Source organism: Lissotriton helveticus, chromosome 1_1 (genome assembly GCF_964261635.1).
Source record: "Lissotriton helveticus chromosome 1_1, aLisHel1.1, whole genome shotgun sequence".
NCBI classification, from domain to species: domain Eukaryota; kingdom Metazoa; phylum Chordata; class Amphibia; order Caudata; family Salamandridae; genus Lissotriton; species Lissotriton helveticus.
The window spans coordinates 1,753,839,420-1,753,855,103 of record NC_136057.1 but is presented as its reverse complement, the minus strand read 5'-3'; positions in this window follow the sequence as shown (position 1 = coordinate 1,753,855,103).

Genomic DNA, 15,684 nt, shown 5'->3' with positions numbered 1-15,684 from the left:
GTGGAGACACGGATACTGTGACAACAACAAAGCCCTCTGGAAGAACTTACTCCGTGATTACAAATCTGCCATCGCAAAGTGTAAATCGGAATATTACTGCTCCACTATAGCTAACGCTGCTAACAGCTCAAAAAGTATATTTCAGATCCTGGATAACATCATACATCCTGACTGTGTCAAGAACTCCATTCCCCCATCTCAGACCCTCTGTGACAATCTCGCTCGGTTTTTTACCGATAAAATCGAGACCATCATCAACAACCTGACAACCCCCCCGTCATATAATCACTCTACCCCTCCCGGAGTCGGCCCCACCAACTCTGACTCCTCGAGGTCAGCAAGCCCTCCTATGAATAGTCTCCTGGCCTTCCCCTTAATCTCTCAAGTAGAATTTGAGAAACTGGCAATGGGCATAACCTCGGGATCCCCTCTTGATCCTTTGCCCCCGAAAATCTGGAAAGCTTGCGGGCACGAGTTATTCCACACCCTGCGGATGATCTGCAATCAATCTCTTAGCTGTGGCTTCGTCCCCACCCCCTGGAAGCAAGCGCTTATCACCCCGCTACTTAAGAAACCTACGCTGAATCCAGAATGTTTGTCCAATTTCCGCCCCATATCACTTCTGCCATTTCCGGCGAAGGTGCTTGAACGTTGGGTCAGCAATTGCCTCTCAACCCACCTCGAGCAGAACCTCGTTCTGGACAAATTCCAATTTGGGTTTCGCCCAGCCCATGGCACTGAAACTGCAGTGCTCACTGCCATGGAAGAGCTTCGAATGCGTGCAGACAGGGGCCAAGCCGTGGCCCTGATTTTATTAGACCTGTCTGCCGCATTCGATACTGTCAATCATGGGATCCTGCTTGAGAGGTTGAGAGAGGCAGGTGTCGATGGCACGGCTCTGCTCTGGTTTCACTCCTACCTTAGTAACAGAAAACAGGCTGTATCCCTTCCCCCTTTCCAATCGGTTTTCTCCCCTGTCCCTCACGGTGTTCCCCAGGGCTCCTCCATCAGTCCGATTCTTTTTAATGTTTACTTGAAGCCACTGGTCGTTTTAATTAAATCGCACAATATGACCGCAGTAAACTATGCGGACGATACCCAGCTCCTTTTCTCTTGGGAGGGTGAAGACTCCATCTCTTTTGAAGCCTTCCATAACTGCCTAAGAGACACCGCAGGCTGGTTGCAACGGAACTCCCTCCAGTTTAACTCCTTGAAAACCGAGGTTTTGTTCTGTCCCGCGAGCCGCATATCCCGCCCTCTGCCTACTGAGTTCTGGCCTCCGGAAAACTCCAACAATCCGCTACCGGTTACCACTGTTCGCAATTTGGGCGTCATGCTAAATCACCAACTGAGCATGGAAACGCAGGTCTCAAGAACAGTCGCTACCTGCTCAGCCCTTATGCGCTCACTGCGCAAAATCCTGCCTCTATTACCATCTTCAACCCGAGCATTGATAGTCAGGTGCACTATCCTTAGTCGCCTTGACTATTGTAATGCTCTCCTGTTTGAATCCCCTGCGACTCTGCTAGACAGACTCCAACGAGTTCAGTCGGCAGCAGCTAAACTGGCTCTTGGTTGGACCAGGAGATCCTCGGCCACTGCTGCCTTGGCCGAGCTGCACTGGCTTCCTTTGAAGCAACGCATCGCCTTCAAAGCCCTTTGCTTGGTCTTCAAGGCACTACACGGTGCAGGACCTAGACCTCTTCAACGTCTGTTCTCGTGGTACATCCCCACCAGAACACTTAGGTCCGCAACCGCCTGCCTTGTGAAAGTACCCAGATGTAAGAAAGCCAGGATTGGGGGAAGATCCTTCAGAGTGGCTGCGGCCAAGCTCTGGAACAGTCTGCCTGCCGAAATTCGCCAAATCCCACACCTCCTACCCTTTAGGAAGCGAATCAAAACATGGCTCTTCCCCCACCCCCTCTGCTAAGCCAGCTTACCCATAATTCACCTCCCCCGCCCAATAACCCAGGAGTAACTACCAGCGCCAGGATACCTGCCAGGTGACAGCCGCGCTCTATAAATGTTTTAAATAAATAAATAATTAAATAAATTTAAATAAATAAAAGGTTTCTCTAGGTGCCGGCTGACCTATGGATCAAAATCCACAGCTAGGCACATTGCAAAAAAAGGGACAGTTTTCAGTGGCAAAATGTGTAGTGTCCATGTTGGTTTTTGACCCATTTCCTGTCGTGGGCACTAAGCCCACCCACACAAGTGAGGTACCTTTTTTGTCAGGAGACTAGGAGAACACAGAATAGTAGAACAACTGTTATTACCGTTTGCATTCCTATGCATTTCCAAATTCAAATCTAAGACAGTGTGTAAAAAAGAAGACATTTTGAAACATACCCCCAAATTACCATGCAAATATGGCTACCCACTAATTCAGAGATGTGGAAATAACCAATGCTTCTTAACTTCATATCTAGTTACCATTTTGGAAATACATAGGTTTCCTAGATATCTATTTTTCACTCTTTATTTTACCAAATGAATTGCTATATACTCGGTACACAATGAAAAAACATTCCGAGGTACAGTTATTGATTCTGGGTACCTCAGGTTCTTGGTAAACATACAATCCCTATATATCCCCACAACCAGAAGTGTCCCACGGAGGTAACAGTATTTTGCTTTAAAAAATATAGCATCGTTAGAAGAAGTTACAGGTAAAAATGAAAGCACAAATTGCTGGTTTTTTTCAGCTCAATTTCAATATTCTTTTATTCTAGCTGTTACTTTCTATAGGAAAACCTTAAAGGATCTAAACAAATAACACCTTGCTGAATTCAGAATGTTGTCTTCTTTTCAGAAATGTATAGGTTTCTAGGATCCATTATTTGTTTCATACTCATTTCTACCTCTAACTGGAAGGAGGTTGAACCTGCAAAAAATAGGCAAAAAGGCTGTCCCAGTAAAATGCCAAAACTGTGTAAAAATGCCAAATCTGAGTAAGAAATGCTGCTTTTCTGACAAAAGTTTGCATGTTTCTGAAAGCTGTGAAGATGGTAATTTTAGCACCACAAAACCTTGGTTGATACCATTTGTAGGGAAAAAAACAAACACTGTCTTCTGCAGCACATTTGTCCCCCCAAAACTAAATTTAGCTGTATTTTGCCTAATTTCTCGCTCCCCTCCAGGGAAATCCACAAGCCCTCAGTACCTTTAGAATTCTCATGATGTTGGAAGAAAAGGACGCAAATTTGGCATGGATACCGTATGTGGACAAAAAGGTATGGGGGACTGAGCGTGAACTACCCCAAATAGCCAAAGAAGTGAGTGGCACGGGGGAGGAGGCCTTTCAGCGAAAGGGTTTAATTTTTGTAACATTTATTGTAAATGTGTTTGTTTGTTTTACATTTTTTTTAATTTTATGTGTTTGGTAATTATTTCATGTTTTGGAATTTAATTGTTCATATTTTTTCTGTTTTCTGTATATAATATATATATATACACACACGCACACACACACACCACATACCAGGAAACATCTATTGTCAAAGTACTACCAAAATGTTAAGACCAAAGCCAAAGGTACAAAATCCTCAGAAAAAAAGAAAAAAATTAACTCCCTAGATCACCCAGATTATCTTTATTATTTTCTAATATGGGCAGCTCAAAAGTACTCACTGAGATAGGTAAGATACAAATGCGCACTTACAGTGGTTAAGATAAGAAAATAACATTTTAAAACAATAGAACCTAAGTAGGTGTCATTATACTGGTGTCATCATCACAAGGATGTGTTTGTTTCATCAGGCAAATCATAAAAGCACATAATCATATACAAGACCATTTAAAAGGGAAGTTCCCTCACAGAAGTATTATAAAATCAAACTGAATTACATATCATGTTCAGAAGATATTAAAACAATTAAGCTAGGACATCAACCTGCAATAAATAGAGGCATTGCCAACTTATGATGACAATTCATCCCTTATAGAAATGCTATCACAATTATTATAAAAGTATCAATTCATGTCATTATCTACTCGTACCGCTTTCTGATTACAAGGGCACCCCTTATAAAGTTCACAACAGCGGTATAGATGTCATTAGAGACCATTGGATATATATATCTAAAACCTTCTCTATAAGTGCAGAGATGTTGTTTTCTCAATAGTGAGAGCAAAGAGTCGTCTTCTATAAACAGTGGTGCACAGTTTAGCAGTCACATGAACTTATAGTTGCTTTTTAAATTGTTTGTTTTTTATATTGTTGTTCTGTAATGTAATGTAGTTTGTTTTTAAGAAAATAGCATCAACTGTGTTATCTGATATTTTTATATCTATTGTGTAAGATTTTACTGGCTGTTAGTGATTTTAGTTGAGAACAAAACAGTCTGACTGGTTGACTGGCAATACCTGATGAGGCACCTGCAATAAAACAAAACTCCCCTTTCTTTCTACTATATGCTTCACACATTGTTTTAATTGCTGCCTAATTACCCTATCCTTTTGTACACAATTTAGTCAATCCAGCTGTACAATTTCGGTAACTCGTGATTCATGATTCTAGTAGAACTGCCTATAGAAATGAAAGGACATTACAGAAGTAAGAAAAAGATGATTCAATTGTTATGATCTGGGAGTATCAAGTTATTTATTAACTTCAGGTAAGATTCAGTCATATGAGGAATTTATGATAAGGTAATTGAAAAGCATCTATGGAGGTGCCTTTGGCAATCCAGATTTAAGCTGGTTACTGAAATCTCAATTTTTCAATGTTTGTTTTAATTGGGATATAATTATTTGAAAGCATCGTGAAGGAGTTGAAATTCCTCTAAATTTACCCCTCTCCCTATTGCAGTCAACAATGTAAGAAGACATGTGACCTCTCCAAAAAAACGTTAGCAAATCTACTGCATTTTATGACTCTTCAGACTATTGTGTGACTTATAAATGTTCATTGATTCGGCACAAGAGTTGCCATTAGCCTTAGGAACCTCCAGCAATTGTTGATGTACTGGATTGCTAGGAGCCCTAAGCCACCTCTCACACTCACATTTCTCTTCTCATTAAAAGAACACCACTGATCTCTGTTTCAATCACCGTTGAATTAGGCCTTCATGAATTTTTAATTATGACAGAGTAATCTGAGTAATTCCCGTAATTACATGTTACTTTTGTGCTCCAAAAGTACAGAAATTATGAGATTACGTCAGCTTGGATATATAGGTTCATTTTGCACTAAGAAAATACCACTGCATGCTTGATTACGCCTCTCGCGTAATTATGCATAATTTCAAGTGATTTTGAGGTAATTATGCTAGAGAGAATTACACCAGTTATGCCTACCGCTACTTAGAACAGGATGACTCTGTTGTAGTATAAATAACACGCCATGTTTGATTTTTAAGTTCATCTGCTATTGTGTTATGTATGGCCAGTGTCATGAGCATTAAACTGCTTTATGCCTCCATAATACCTTAGATTTAGTTCAGCTTATGCTACATATGTGATGTATTCATATTTTGTCAGAGACAAAGAGAGGGACGATATGGGATATTTTTAACGGGATCCAGCACACATGCCCAGATATAGTAAACAAAAAGAGGGACGCAGCTCCCCTGTGAGGGAGGCTGGAGGCTAGGGTGAAGGGGGGGTGAACCAATAAGTGGGTGAAGGCACACGTAAGGGGGGAATCTCCCTTTTGGAACTAGAACCCTCACACACCCAGCAAGCTAGGTGTCATGCTTCATCATATGGGTATGCTCCTCCTCGAGTCGGCGGTGCATTACCCGAAGGGCACCCATCAAGGGGCTCTTTGGCGGAGATCTTTTGTTCCTGACGTATGGTGCCGTGGGTGTGAAGGCCCTTGGGGAAAGTGTAGATGTGGATGGGTAGTGTATTAAAAAAGGATAGATAGTCCTCTGAGAAACTTTAATACCGTGGTAATCTACCTTGGTAAAACATGTGAAGAGAGGCTGCTCGTTGGTACAATGATCCAGGGGACCAATGCTCTACTCTATGTCACCGGTCAACATGTTTCATGCTATGTGTTCAAAGATACAGTGAAATCCATCAGGACCTAAAAAGTAGCTATCTACACACTGTGGTATGTGGAAGTGTTCTACCTATCACTGGATTCAGGGGCGGACAGTTAGTCCCGCCGCTTCTAGTGAAACCTATATAGGGATGACAGAAAGAGAAATAGGTAGTAGTGAGTAACGTTATGAACCAGGCCCAGCTGGCAATTGTTAATCAAACTAGTGCAGGTTAGAAGGAGCTATTGACTAGCACTAGCCAAGATCAAAGGGGAGGTTTAAAAAGTAGGGGGGAGGAAGGGGTGTTTTTAACTTCAAAAAACAAACATGGACTGGTTCTAGTCATAGCGCAACATGCACATGGCAAAAGTAAGGTTTAAAAGTGAGGAGATGTGATCTCACTCTACTGGAGAGAAGTGCTGGCTTCCCCTGTCTTCTCTGTCGAAAGCACCTCAAATGTAGGTGCCCTATGGGAAGGAGCCAAAGTTGAAGTAAAAACCGGTAAGCTGAGTCGCAAGTTGCTCTCTGAAGTGTCATGATAATGCATACAGGGGCCGTCTAGTCAAGGGTTAAGGAAGCTCAACTAACCCCAAACAACTGTATTTCCCAGTTACGTTGTTTTACGATACCGTTATTGCTGCAGTTGGTGAGGGGAGGGCTTGGTGCACAAGACAATCTGTGTGCGTGACCGCGTCCACAGTTCCCCCATGGCCCCCAGCCACTCCACATACAGCGGGCCAGCAAACTGGCTAAAGTAATCGCCAAACCTCATGGGCTCAGTGATTGGTCCAGCATGAGTACTCCAGACGTGCCCCCTGAAAGGTAGCACGTAGTATGGTTAAAACACCCAGGTCGGAGAGGCAACAGCTCTCATACCACATTGCAGTCGATCCCACTCACAAGGCACTTACCTGTCCGTAGTCAGACACACTCCTCGAACCTACCCGCGTGTTAGGCCAGAGAAGCCAGAGCGGGTTCTAAATGCAGCCTCAGCATTTTTACTGAGCAGCACTTCCTCGAGGCTCACAGTCACGCGTAGTGGGAGGGGGGAGTGGTTCAATGCATGCGTCGCAAGTCGCACCATGTGAGCGGACTCGCACGCACAGGTTGTGCTCTGTAATCAGTAAGGCGGCCATCTTGGAGTGTCCAGGTAAAGGTCTGTTCAAAGGTCTAGTGAAGTGTGTACAGCATGGCCAGCAACTGACCCCGGAAGTGTGTTATAAAAATAATAACAAAACGAAAATCTAGGAAATCAGTTCACATCGGGTTAAGGTCTAGCTACCTAAGGTTTGGAAGAGAGTCGAACCACAACGCCGACAGCCTAAAATGGCTGGTGCTTGAATCACAACCCTGCATCACACACCAGGCCCTCTTCAGAATTGAGCAGAGGTGGGTGCATCGTTTGGCGACCGACTCTGACGGTCTTAATGACAACATCCCTTGGGTGACCCTAGCAAACACACACTGAACTAGGTTCAGAGTACGAGTTATTTACTTAGATATACCTCGGTACACTACCAATACACCTTGATGCCACACAGCTTGCGGGAAATAGACCAGGTGATCACCTCTATCCACTATCTAGGGGCGCCTACCTAGGCACACTACTGCGGGAACCCCTGTGTTTACACTAGCCATGACAGTGGTCTCCCAGACTCTCGCACAACTACCATCTTCCCCGCCTCTTGTGTCTGGCACTCGTTCAGTACTATGGGTACATATTTATACATATTTTTTAAAATCTTTATACTGCATCTCAAAGTACACCTTCGCCTAGAAGGTCCCCATTGAGCTCACGGTTGAGGGCCAGCCTTTAAATAATTACAAAAACGTGAATATTAAGATTTACGATCCATCCTGGTAACCAAGGTTCCAAACCTTAGGTAACTAGACCTTAACCCGATGTGAACTGATTTCCTTAATTTTCGTTTTGTTATTATTTTTATAACACACTTTCCGGGTGCAGTTGCTGGGCATGCTGTACACACTTCAATAGACATTTGAACAGACCTTGCACAAAGCCCTCCCCTCACCAACTGCAGCAAAAACGCTGTCATAAAATAACCTAACAGGGAAATACAGTCGTTTGGGGTTAGTTGAGCTCCCCTAACCCCTGACTAGACGGCCCCTGTATGCATTATCAGTAACCGTGGGCGCAGTGCTCCGCTCCATCCACGGAGTGTGCGTAGTGTTGCCTACTTCACGATCCGCAAAGTAGGCGTAGTATGCAGGCTACGCACACGCCGTGGATTAAAGTTGCCCGCTACCCGCCTCCCGCCCGCCTTTTTTTAAATGGCCTTATAATATGTAAAAGCATGATAAAATTAATTAAAAAGACTTACCAGAGCGAGCACCCGTGCATGCGCATTTGTCAGGAAGAAGTCTGCGATAAAGCAGGAAGAGGGAGCCCCGGGACGCCGCATCTCTGGTAAGTCTTTTTAATTACTTTTATTATGCTTTTAGAGATTATAAGGCCATTTAAAAGAGGGCAGGAGGGAGGCAGGTGGCGCGTAGTGGGGCTACGCCATGTGTGCAGATGTGCGTAGATTCCCCCCCACTTTGTGATGCTCCTCGTAGCCCCACTACGCCCACCCTTAATTATCATGCCACTGCTGAGAGCAACTTAAGACTCGGGTTACCCGCTTTTACTTTAACTTTGCCTCCTTCACATAGGGCACCTACATTTGAGGTGCTTTCGACAGAGAAGACCGTTGAAGCCAGTAGGTTGAGATCACATCTCCTTACTTTTAAACCTTACATTTGCCATGTGCATGTTGCGCTATGAGTAGAACCAGTCCATGTCTGTTTTTTTAAGTTAAAAACACCCCTTCCTTCCCCCCCCCTTTTTAAACCTCCCCTTTGATCTTGGCTAGTGCTAGTCAATAGATCCTTAAAACCTGCACTAGTTTGATGAACTATTGCCAGCTGGGCAAGGTTGATGACGTTACTCACTACTACCTATTTCTCTTTCTGTCATCCCTATATAGGTTTCACTAGAAGCGGCAGGACTAACTGTCCGCCCTGAATCCAGTGGTAGGTAGAACACTTCCCCATGCCACATCGTGTAGATAGCTACTTTTTAGGTCCTGGTGAATTGCACTGTATCTTTGAACACATAGCATGAAACATGTTGACCAGCGACATAGAGTAGAGCATTGCTCCCCTGGATCATTGTACCAGCGAGCAGCCTCTCTTCACATTTTTTAACAAGGTAGATTACCACGGTCTTAAAGTTTCTCAGTGGACTATCTATCCTTTTTTAACACACTACCCATCCACATCTACACTTTCCCCTAGGGCCCTCACACCAACGGCACCATACGGCAGGAACAAAAGATCTCCGCCAAAGAGCCCCTTTATGGGTGCCCGTCGGGTATTGCACCGCCGACTCGACGAGGAGCAAACCCATGTGATGAAGCATGACACCTAGCTTGCTGGGTGTGTGAGGGTTCTAGTTCCAAAAGGGAGATTTCCCCCTTACGTGTGCCTTCACCCACTTTTTGGTTCATCCTCCCTTCACCCTAGCCTCCAGCCTCCCCCACAGGGGAACTGCGTACCTCTCTTTGTTTACCGTATTCATACTTTGTGTCATTACTTATTGTTTTTAAATACAGCTCATGAAACGTTACATTTTGCATGAAATACTGCCCATAACCTTTTACTGTACTCTAAAGGAGTGCACATATGTAAGCATTAGGGTCCCATGTCATTGACACTGAACATGACCAATGAATTTAATCAATGAGGAAATCAAACATAGTTTCTGATTATTGATGAATCACAGTTTTTGGCCAATCATAGTTTCTGACGAATGTGAAGAGACCAATTGTGATTTCATGCCAAATGGAAAGGCGCAAATCACAGATTCTGACGAATTAGGAGACACCCAATCATGTACCGTGACCAACGGGAAGATAAGGCCATGTGTGACTGTTGTGCTGCACTTCACTAGCATGCCCGAAAAAAGCCACAACCGATCTGGTGGTTCTTATGTTCCTATATAGAGGAGACATGCCTGGCCTGTTCCTTCTATAGCAGAACCAAGGCTAAATGGCATAAAGCTGGTTTCAGTCTGGAGTAAGCAAAAAAATGATGGACTGGAATGGCGCCCTGAATGATCAGCAACGGCTGCGATAATTCAAGCACTCCGCCAATCTCTCACGTGATATAGACTCCTTGGTCTGGCTTTTGCTGTTCAGTAAGTAAAGCACTACGCCTATTTCCTTGCGTTTTTTCCTTGCACTTTACTCATTTTCTGGGTAGTCATAAGCTATTGCAGCGCCATAGCATTTAATCACAGATGTTTGTGCTTTGTAAACATTGACAGGAATGGAAGGCTGGAAAACAGAGCTATGAATTAATAATGCACTCTGTCCCCAGTCGCTTGCGCTCTCCAGAGTGAAGGCGGGGCGGCGCATATTTTTCAAATAAAACAGTGTGCTTTTGCAAAACCCTGCCAATTGCATCTTAATGAAGCTCTCGAGATTGGAAACATTATGTTTTAATAAAAGGTTTGATCTCCCCAATTATGATTGCATTAATGTTCACTTACGAGACGGCCATTTCCACAGCGCTGGTGCGCGACCTAATACGACAGTCAGATGACTCTCCTGACAATTAGTCCTCGAAGGCAGGCAGCGAGGACAGGCAAAGTCAGACCTTGCAGGTCCCTTTTTTCGTTATCCCTCGTTTTTCTTTTAGTTTCGTATTTTCGTTATTATTATTGTTTATTATACACTCTCCCTGAGTTCCTAGCAAATTTTTCCACAGTTCGATTATAACCACAAATGTTGTTGTTTCATTTCCTACTATATCCCACTTTTCCATTTTTTTCTACCTCCTTCAATTAGGTTAGGCCGCAGTGATCCTTCCTGCTCCTGTCTCGTCCTTCATTCTTCTGTTCCCTATGTGCCTTACACTGGCACTAGGGAGCAGATTTACCAGCCCCTTGTGACACTTTTGCACCGTTGCGTCACTTTTTGTGATGCAGCGGTAGATTAAACAATGTGCCACTTTGTGGCCCATTTACAACGTGGCGCATCTAGGGAGATGCGTCATCTTGTAAAGCCCTGCACCACAGTATACTTACACAGGTATAATGTACGCAGGGAGAACGTTCCCACACGGGAAAGCCTCCTAGAAGTGAAGCAGTGAAATCTACAAGATTTCACAGTGCCATTTCTTGGACACCACTGCCTAAGGTCTGCCCTAGGTGCCCCAAGGGTAGGGGGCCTTGTTATGAAAAGCTGATATGGAAAGGCTTTATTAAACTTAACTAAAGTCCAACTTTTGATTGGAAGTAGATAGCAACTTAATTCAAAGTATCAAAATTATAGTTACAATAAATCCAACAACTTTTCAAGTTCAAATTTATTATAACTATTGTAGGAAAGTAGTTTTAGGACTTGTCATCCTGACGTTACCTAAAAAAAAACCTGTAGCAGCCTCTTCTGATTGGCCAGACTCTGACAGCCTGAGCCAAGCTGTTACCTTAATAGGTATGAAGAGGCCTGGGGATGAAACAATACAGCCATTTGGTGAGAGGAGATTTGCTTCCTGGAGAACCAAGGGACAGGAAGGGGGCTGGGGGGATAAATTAGACTTTAAAGGTAGATGTAAAGATTTTTATTTATTTTTTATTTATTTTATGCGTTTTTATATAGCGCGGACTTTACCCAAAGGTGTCAGAGCGCTTCACAGTAGGAACAGACTGATACATGAGGAGAAACAGGGAAACATCCTTTACAACGCAACTTTTACAATGCACTACCATTACGATGCAACTTTTACAACGCAAGTCATTACAACGAATTGCGCTGGAGGGCGTTCTAGGATAGGGAATAGTTTAATTACTATCCAACACCTTCCTTACAATCCACGGGGACTGGAGTTGAAATAGTAAATTAAACTATTCACTATCCAGTGCCCCAACGCAAGTCGTTGTAACGACTTACGTTGTAAAACCTGCGTCGTAATGGCATGCGTTGTAAAAGCATGCGTTGTAACGTCATACATCCGGAGAAACATTACAAATGAACAAATTACAAAAGCAAACGTTCAGTTACATGAGGCAAAAATGACAATTGTGAGCAAACAAAATACAAGAGGTAGAAACGGTACATTACAGGAAGAAAAAGTGACATGTGTGCAGGTTACAAAAGTGTACAAAGTACAAATAGAGGTATAATACTGCAATACATGGCATACAATCAAGCACAAGAACAAACGTTACTTAGGCAATGGTGGCACCTGTGCAAGTATCTAAAGCAAACAAAATGTAAGAGGTAGCAAACAGTGTGTTACAAGAGAAAAGTGACATGTGCATGTTACAAACGAATACCAAACACAGGTAGAAGGATAATACTGCAATAGCTGGTAGAGCACAATGGCAAGGCACTTCCATAGTCTTGGAGAAAAGGATTCTCTATAATGGAGGGTCTTCCTTCAGATAATTGAGAGGGTGTTAATTACATTTGGAAGTGTCTTTGAAGGAGGAGAACTTTGAGGTCAGTTTTTAAGGCCTGGGGGGAGGTGGCGGTCCGGAGCTGAGGCGGAAGTGAGTTCCAGATTCTCACCGCGTTGCCTGAAAAGGATTGGGCCATCAATCTTTCCTTCTTGAAAGTGGGAGGTTCAAGCAGTAAATTTGCCGCATTAAGTGATGGTCTAGAGCCTCCAGAGAGTTTCAGTTTGTTCGCCAGGAGGAAAGGAGAGGAGGAGTGCAAGGCTTTGTGGGTGATACAGGCAGTCTTGTAGATAGATCTTCCCTCGATGGGAAGCCAGCGGAGGGTGGATAGCATGGGTGTGAAGTGGTTGCTTCTTTTGGCCCCATAAATGAAGCAAGCTGCTGAATGGAGAATAGATTTAAAGGGGGACAGGTGGGATTTGGGGAGACCAGTGAGAAGAGAATTGCAGTAGTCAAGTCTGGAGAGGACCAGCGATTGGACCAGGGTTTTGTGGTCTTGCTCCGGGAAGAAGCGACAAATTCCCCAAAGAAGGCGAAGTTGGTATTGAGCAGACTTTGCAATGGAGTTGATGTGGGAGATTAGATTGAGTTTTTTGTCGAGTATGACACCCAGGGATTTTGCGCTGTCAACAGTGATGGGTTTATTGTTAAGTAGATTCATCTGATCCATCCATGATTGAACCGGGGGAGGAGAGAGTGAGGAGGAAAGGAGGAGGAATTCAGTTTTGGAGGGATTCAGAATCAGTTAATGTGTTGACATCCAGTTTTGAATAGAGTCCAGAGTAGAGCTTAGGACGGAGAGATAGTGAGTGGAGGCAACCTTGAGGTAGATTTGAGTGTCGTCTGCGTAGAGATGATAGTGGATCCTGGATTTACTTAGGAGATCTCCCAGTGGTTCTAAATAGAGATTGAACAGTGTGGGTGCAAGTATAGAGCCTTGAGGAACACCTTGACCTACCACAGACGGAGGTGAAAGACTGTTCACTATCTTGATCATTAGAGAGGAAGGAAGCAAACCATTTAAGCACAGTGCCCTCCATGCCCATTCTCTGTTGAAGAGTGTTGAGGAGAGTGTTGTGATTGACAGTGTCAAAGGCTGCAGAAAGGTGAAGGAGAATTAGAAGACAAGACCCTCCTGAATCGAGTATTCGCAGCGCGTCATCAATCACTTGCAGTAGGGCTGTTTCAGTGCTGCAGTTTTGGATGAAGCCGGACTGAAAATTGTCAAGAAGATTATTGTCCTTGATATGATGAGAGAGTTGTTTTGCTACACATCTTTCTATGATCTTCGCAAGAAAGGGTAGGATGGTGATGGGGCAGAAGTTGTTGATGTCATTCGCATCAGCAGTGGGTTTTTCAAGCAGGGGGTGACCTGCCCAGTTTTGAAGGGGACAGGAAGGGAGCCTTGACAGAGGGAGAGGTTGACTAGAGTGGTCCTATGGGGAAGTGAATGGGTATAGAAGTCAATGGCAATGGCACTAGGGATGGGGTCAAGAGAATGGTTGGAGGGCTTTGTTTTGCGGATGCAATTGAGGAGGGCATCTTCAGAGATGGGGTCAAACTTCTGCCAAATGACTCGTGATTTGCGCTCCTCAGGAGGGATAGGATGAGCGACCTGATCCACAAGTGATTTCACTTTTTCGTCGAAGAATACAGCGAAATCCGCTGCTTTCTTTCTAGAATCCTCCAGCTTGGAGGTTGGGGGAGAGCAGTTAGTATTCTTGATGAGATCAAATAGTTTTTTGGGTCTATTTTTGGCTGAATCAAGGAGGGTTCTGAAGTGCGACGCTTTCCCAAGGAAGATGTGCTTGTGGACCTTGGATCTTGCTGAACGAAGCATGGTCAAATTATCGGTGGAGGGGGCTTGCCTCCATTGTTTCTCCAGGAGTCTTAGGTGCTTCCTTTCTTCATAGAGGGATTTGTTGAACCAAGGTGCTGAGGGAATGGGCCTTTTCTTTTTGCTTTGGAGAGGAGCAAAGTTATTGATTTCCACTGCAAGGACTGTGAGGCATTGGGAGGTGAGTTCGCCAACATCTAGGTTCGGGTCTAGTCTTGGAAGTGACAGCAAAGCTGAGTCACAGAGGAAAACGGTGTCAATATTTTTAGTGTCACGAAACCAGGAGGTAGCCCTCTTAGGTTGGCCAAGAATTATAGAGTGTGCAAGGTGAAGAGAGAATGGGATGAGGTGGTGGTCAGACCAGTCTACATGAATATGGGTAGCAATAGAAAGCATGCCTGCTTTAGTGATAACAAGGTCCAGGATTGAGCCCTTGGAGTGTGTTGATTCTGTGCAGTGTTGGATAAGATCGTTTGCAGAGAGGAAGGTGGCCAGCGAATTCGCAGAAGAGTCTTGCGGTAAGCCCCAGTGGATATTGAAGTCACCCACGAAGGCCTGATTGTCACTTTGCGAGTGTTGGTCGCTGATGAAGTCAGTGAGTTCCTCCATAAATGCAGGGCCGCTACCAGGCGGGCGGTAAACAGCACGGAATCTGAGGGTTGAGCGGTGGTGTAGTTGAGGCTCAAGAGATAGGAATTTAAAAGTGCGGAAGGAGCAAATAGGAAAAGCCTTAAGTTGAAGGGAGTTTCTAAAGATGACTGCAACACCTCCCCCAACTTTTTCAGTTCTGTCATTTCTAAAAATCGAATAGCCTGTGGGTAATAGGAGATCAAACATAGAGTGAGAGGTATTGTTGAACCAGGTCTCTGTGAGGAAGAGCATGTCAATATTGTGAAAGGTGATGGTATCGGAGATTTCAAGTTTGTGTTTTCTTGCAGATCTGCAGTTGTGGAGCAGACAGCGCATCTCTGTCAAGACTGTTTAGGTGACGGGGCACTTGGGCTATGAAGAGTGATAGGGATATTGTACTTAGAAGGGGGTGCACAGGCGGGTTTAGGTGGATGCTTGACTCTGACAGAGGAGATGGTCGGAATAGTGTAGATAGTTGGGTTACTCGGAGATGCAAGTTGAGGAAGGGTGGCGTTCAAGGGGTTGTGTGGATTAACGATGGCTGCAGATGCCTGGCTATGTATGGCTATACTGGGACGTGGGGGCGATGTGCATCTCGTGGGAAGGTGAGAGTTTCCCAAAGGTGTAGAGGTGTAAGGAAAAGTGGAGGTCTTGGAGCTTAAAAATGAAATGGTAGCTACAAGCTGGGAGATGTAGGTGATAAGACAGCCTAGCTTAATTTCCAGAGAGAGTAGGGTAGAGCAAGGAAGGTTGTGTGGCTCGAT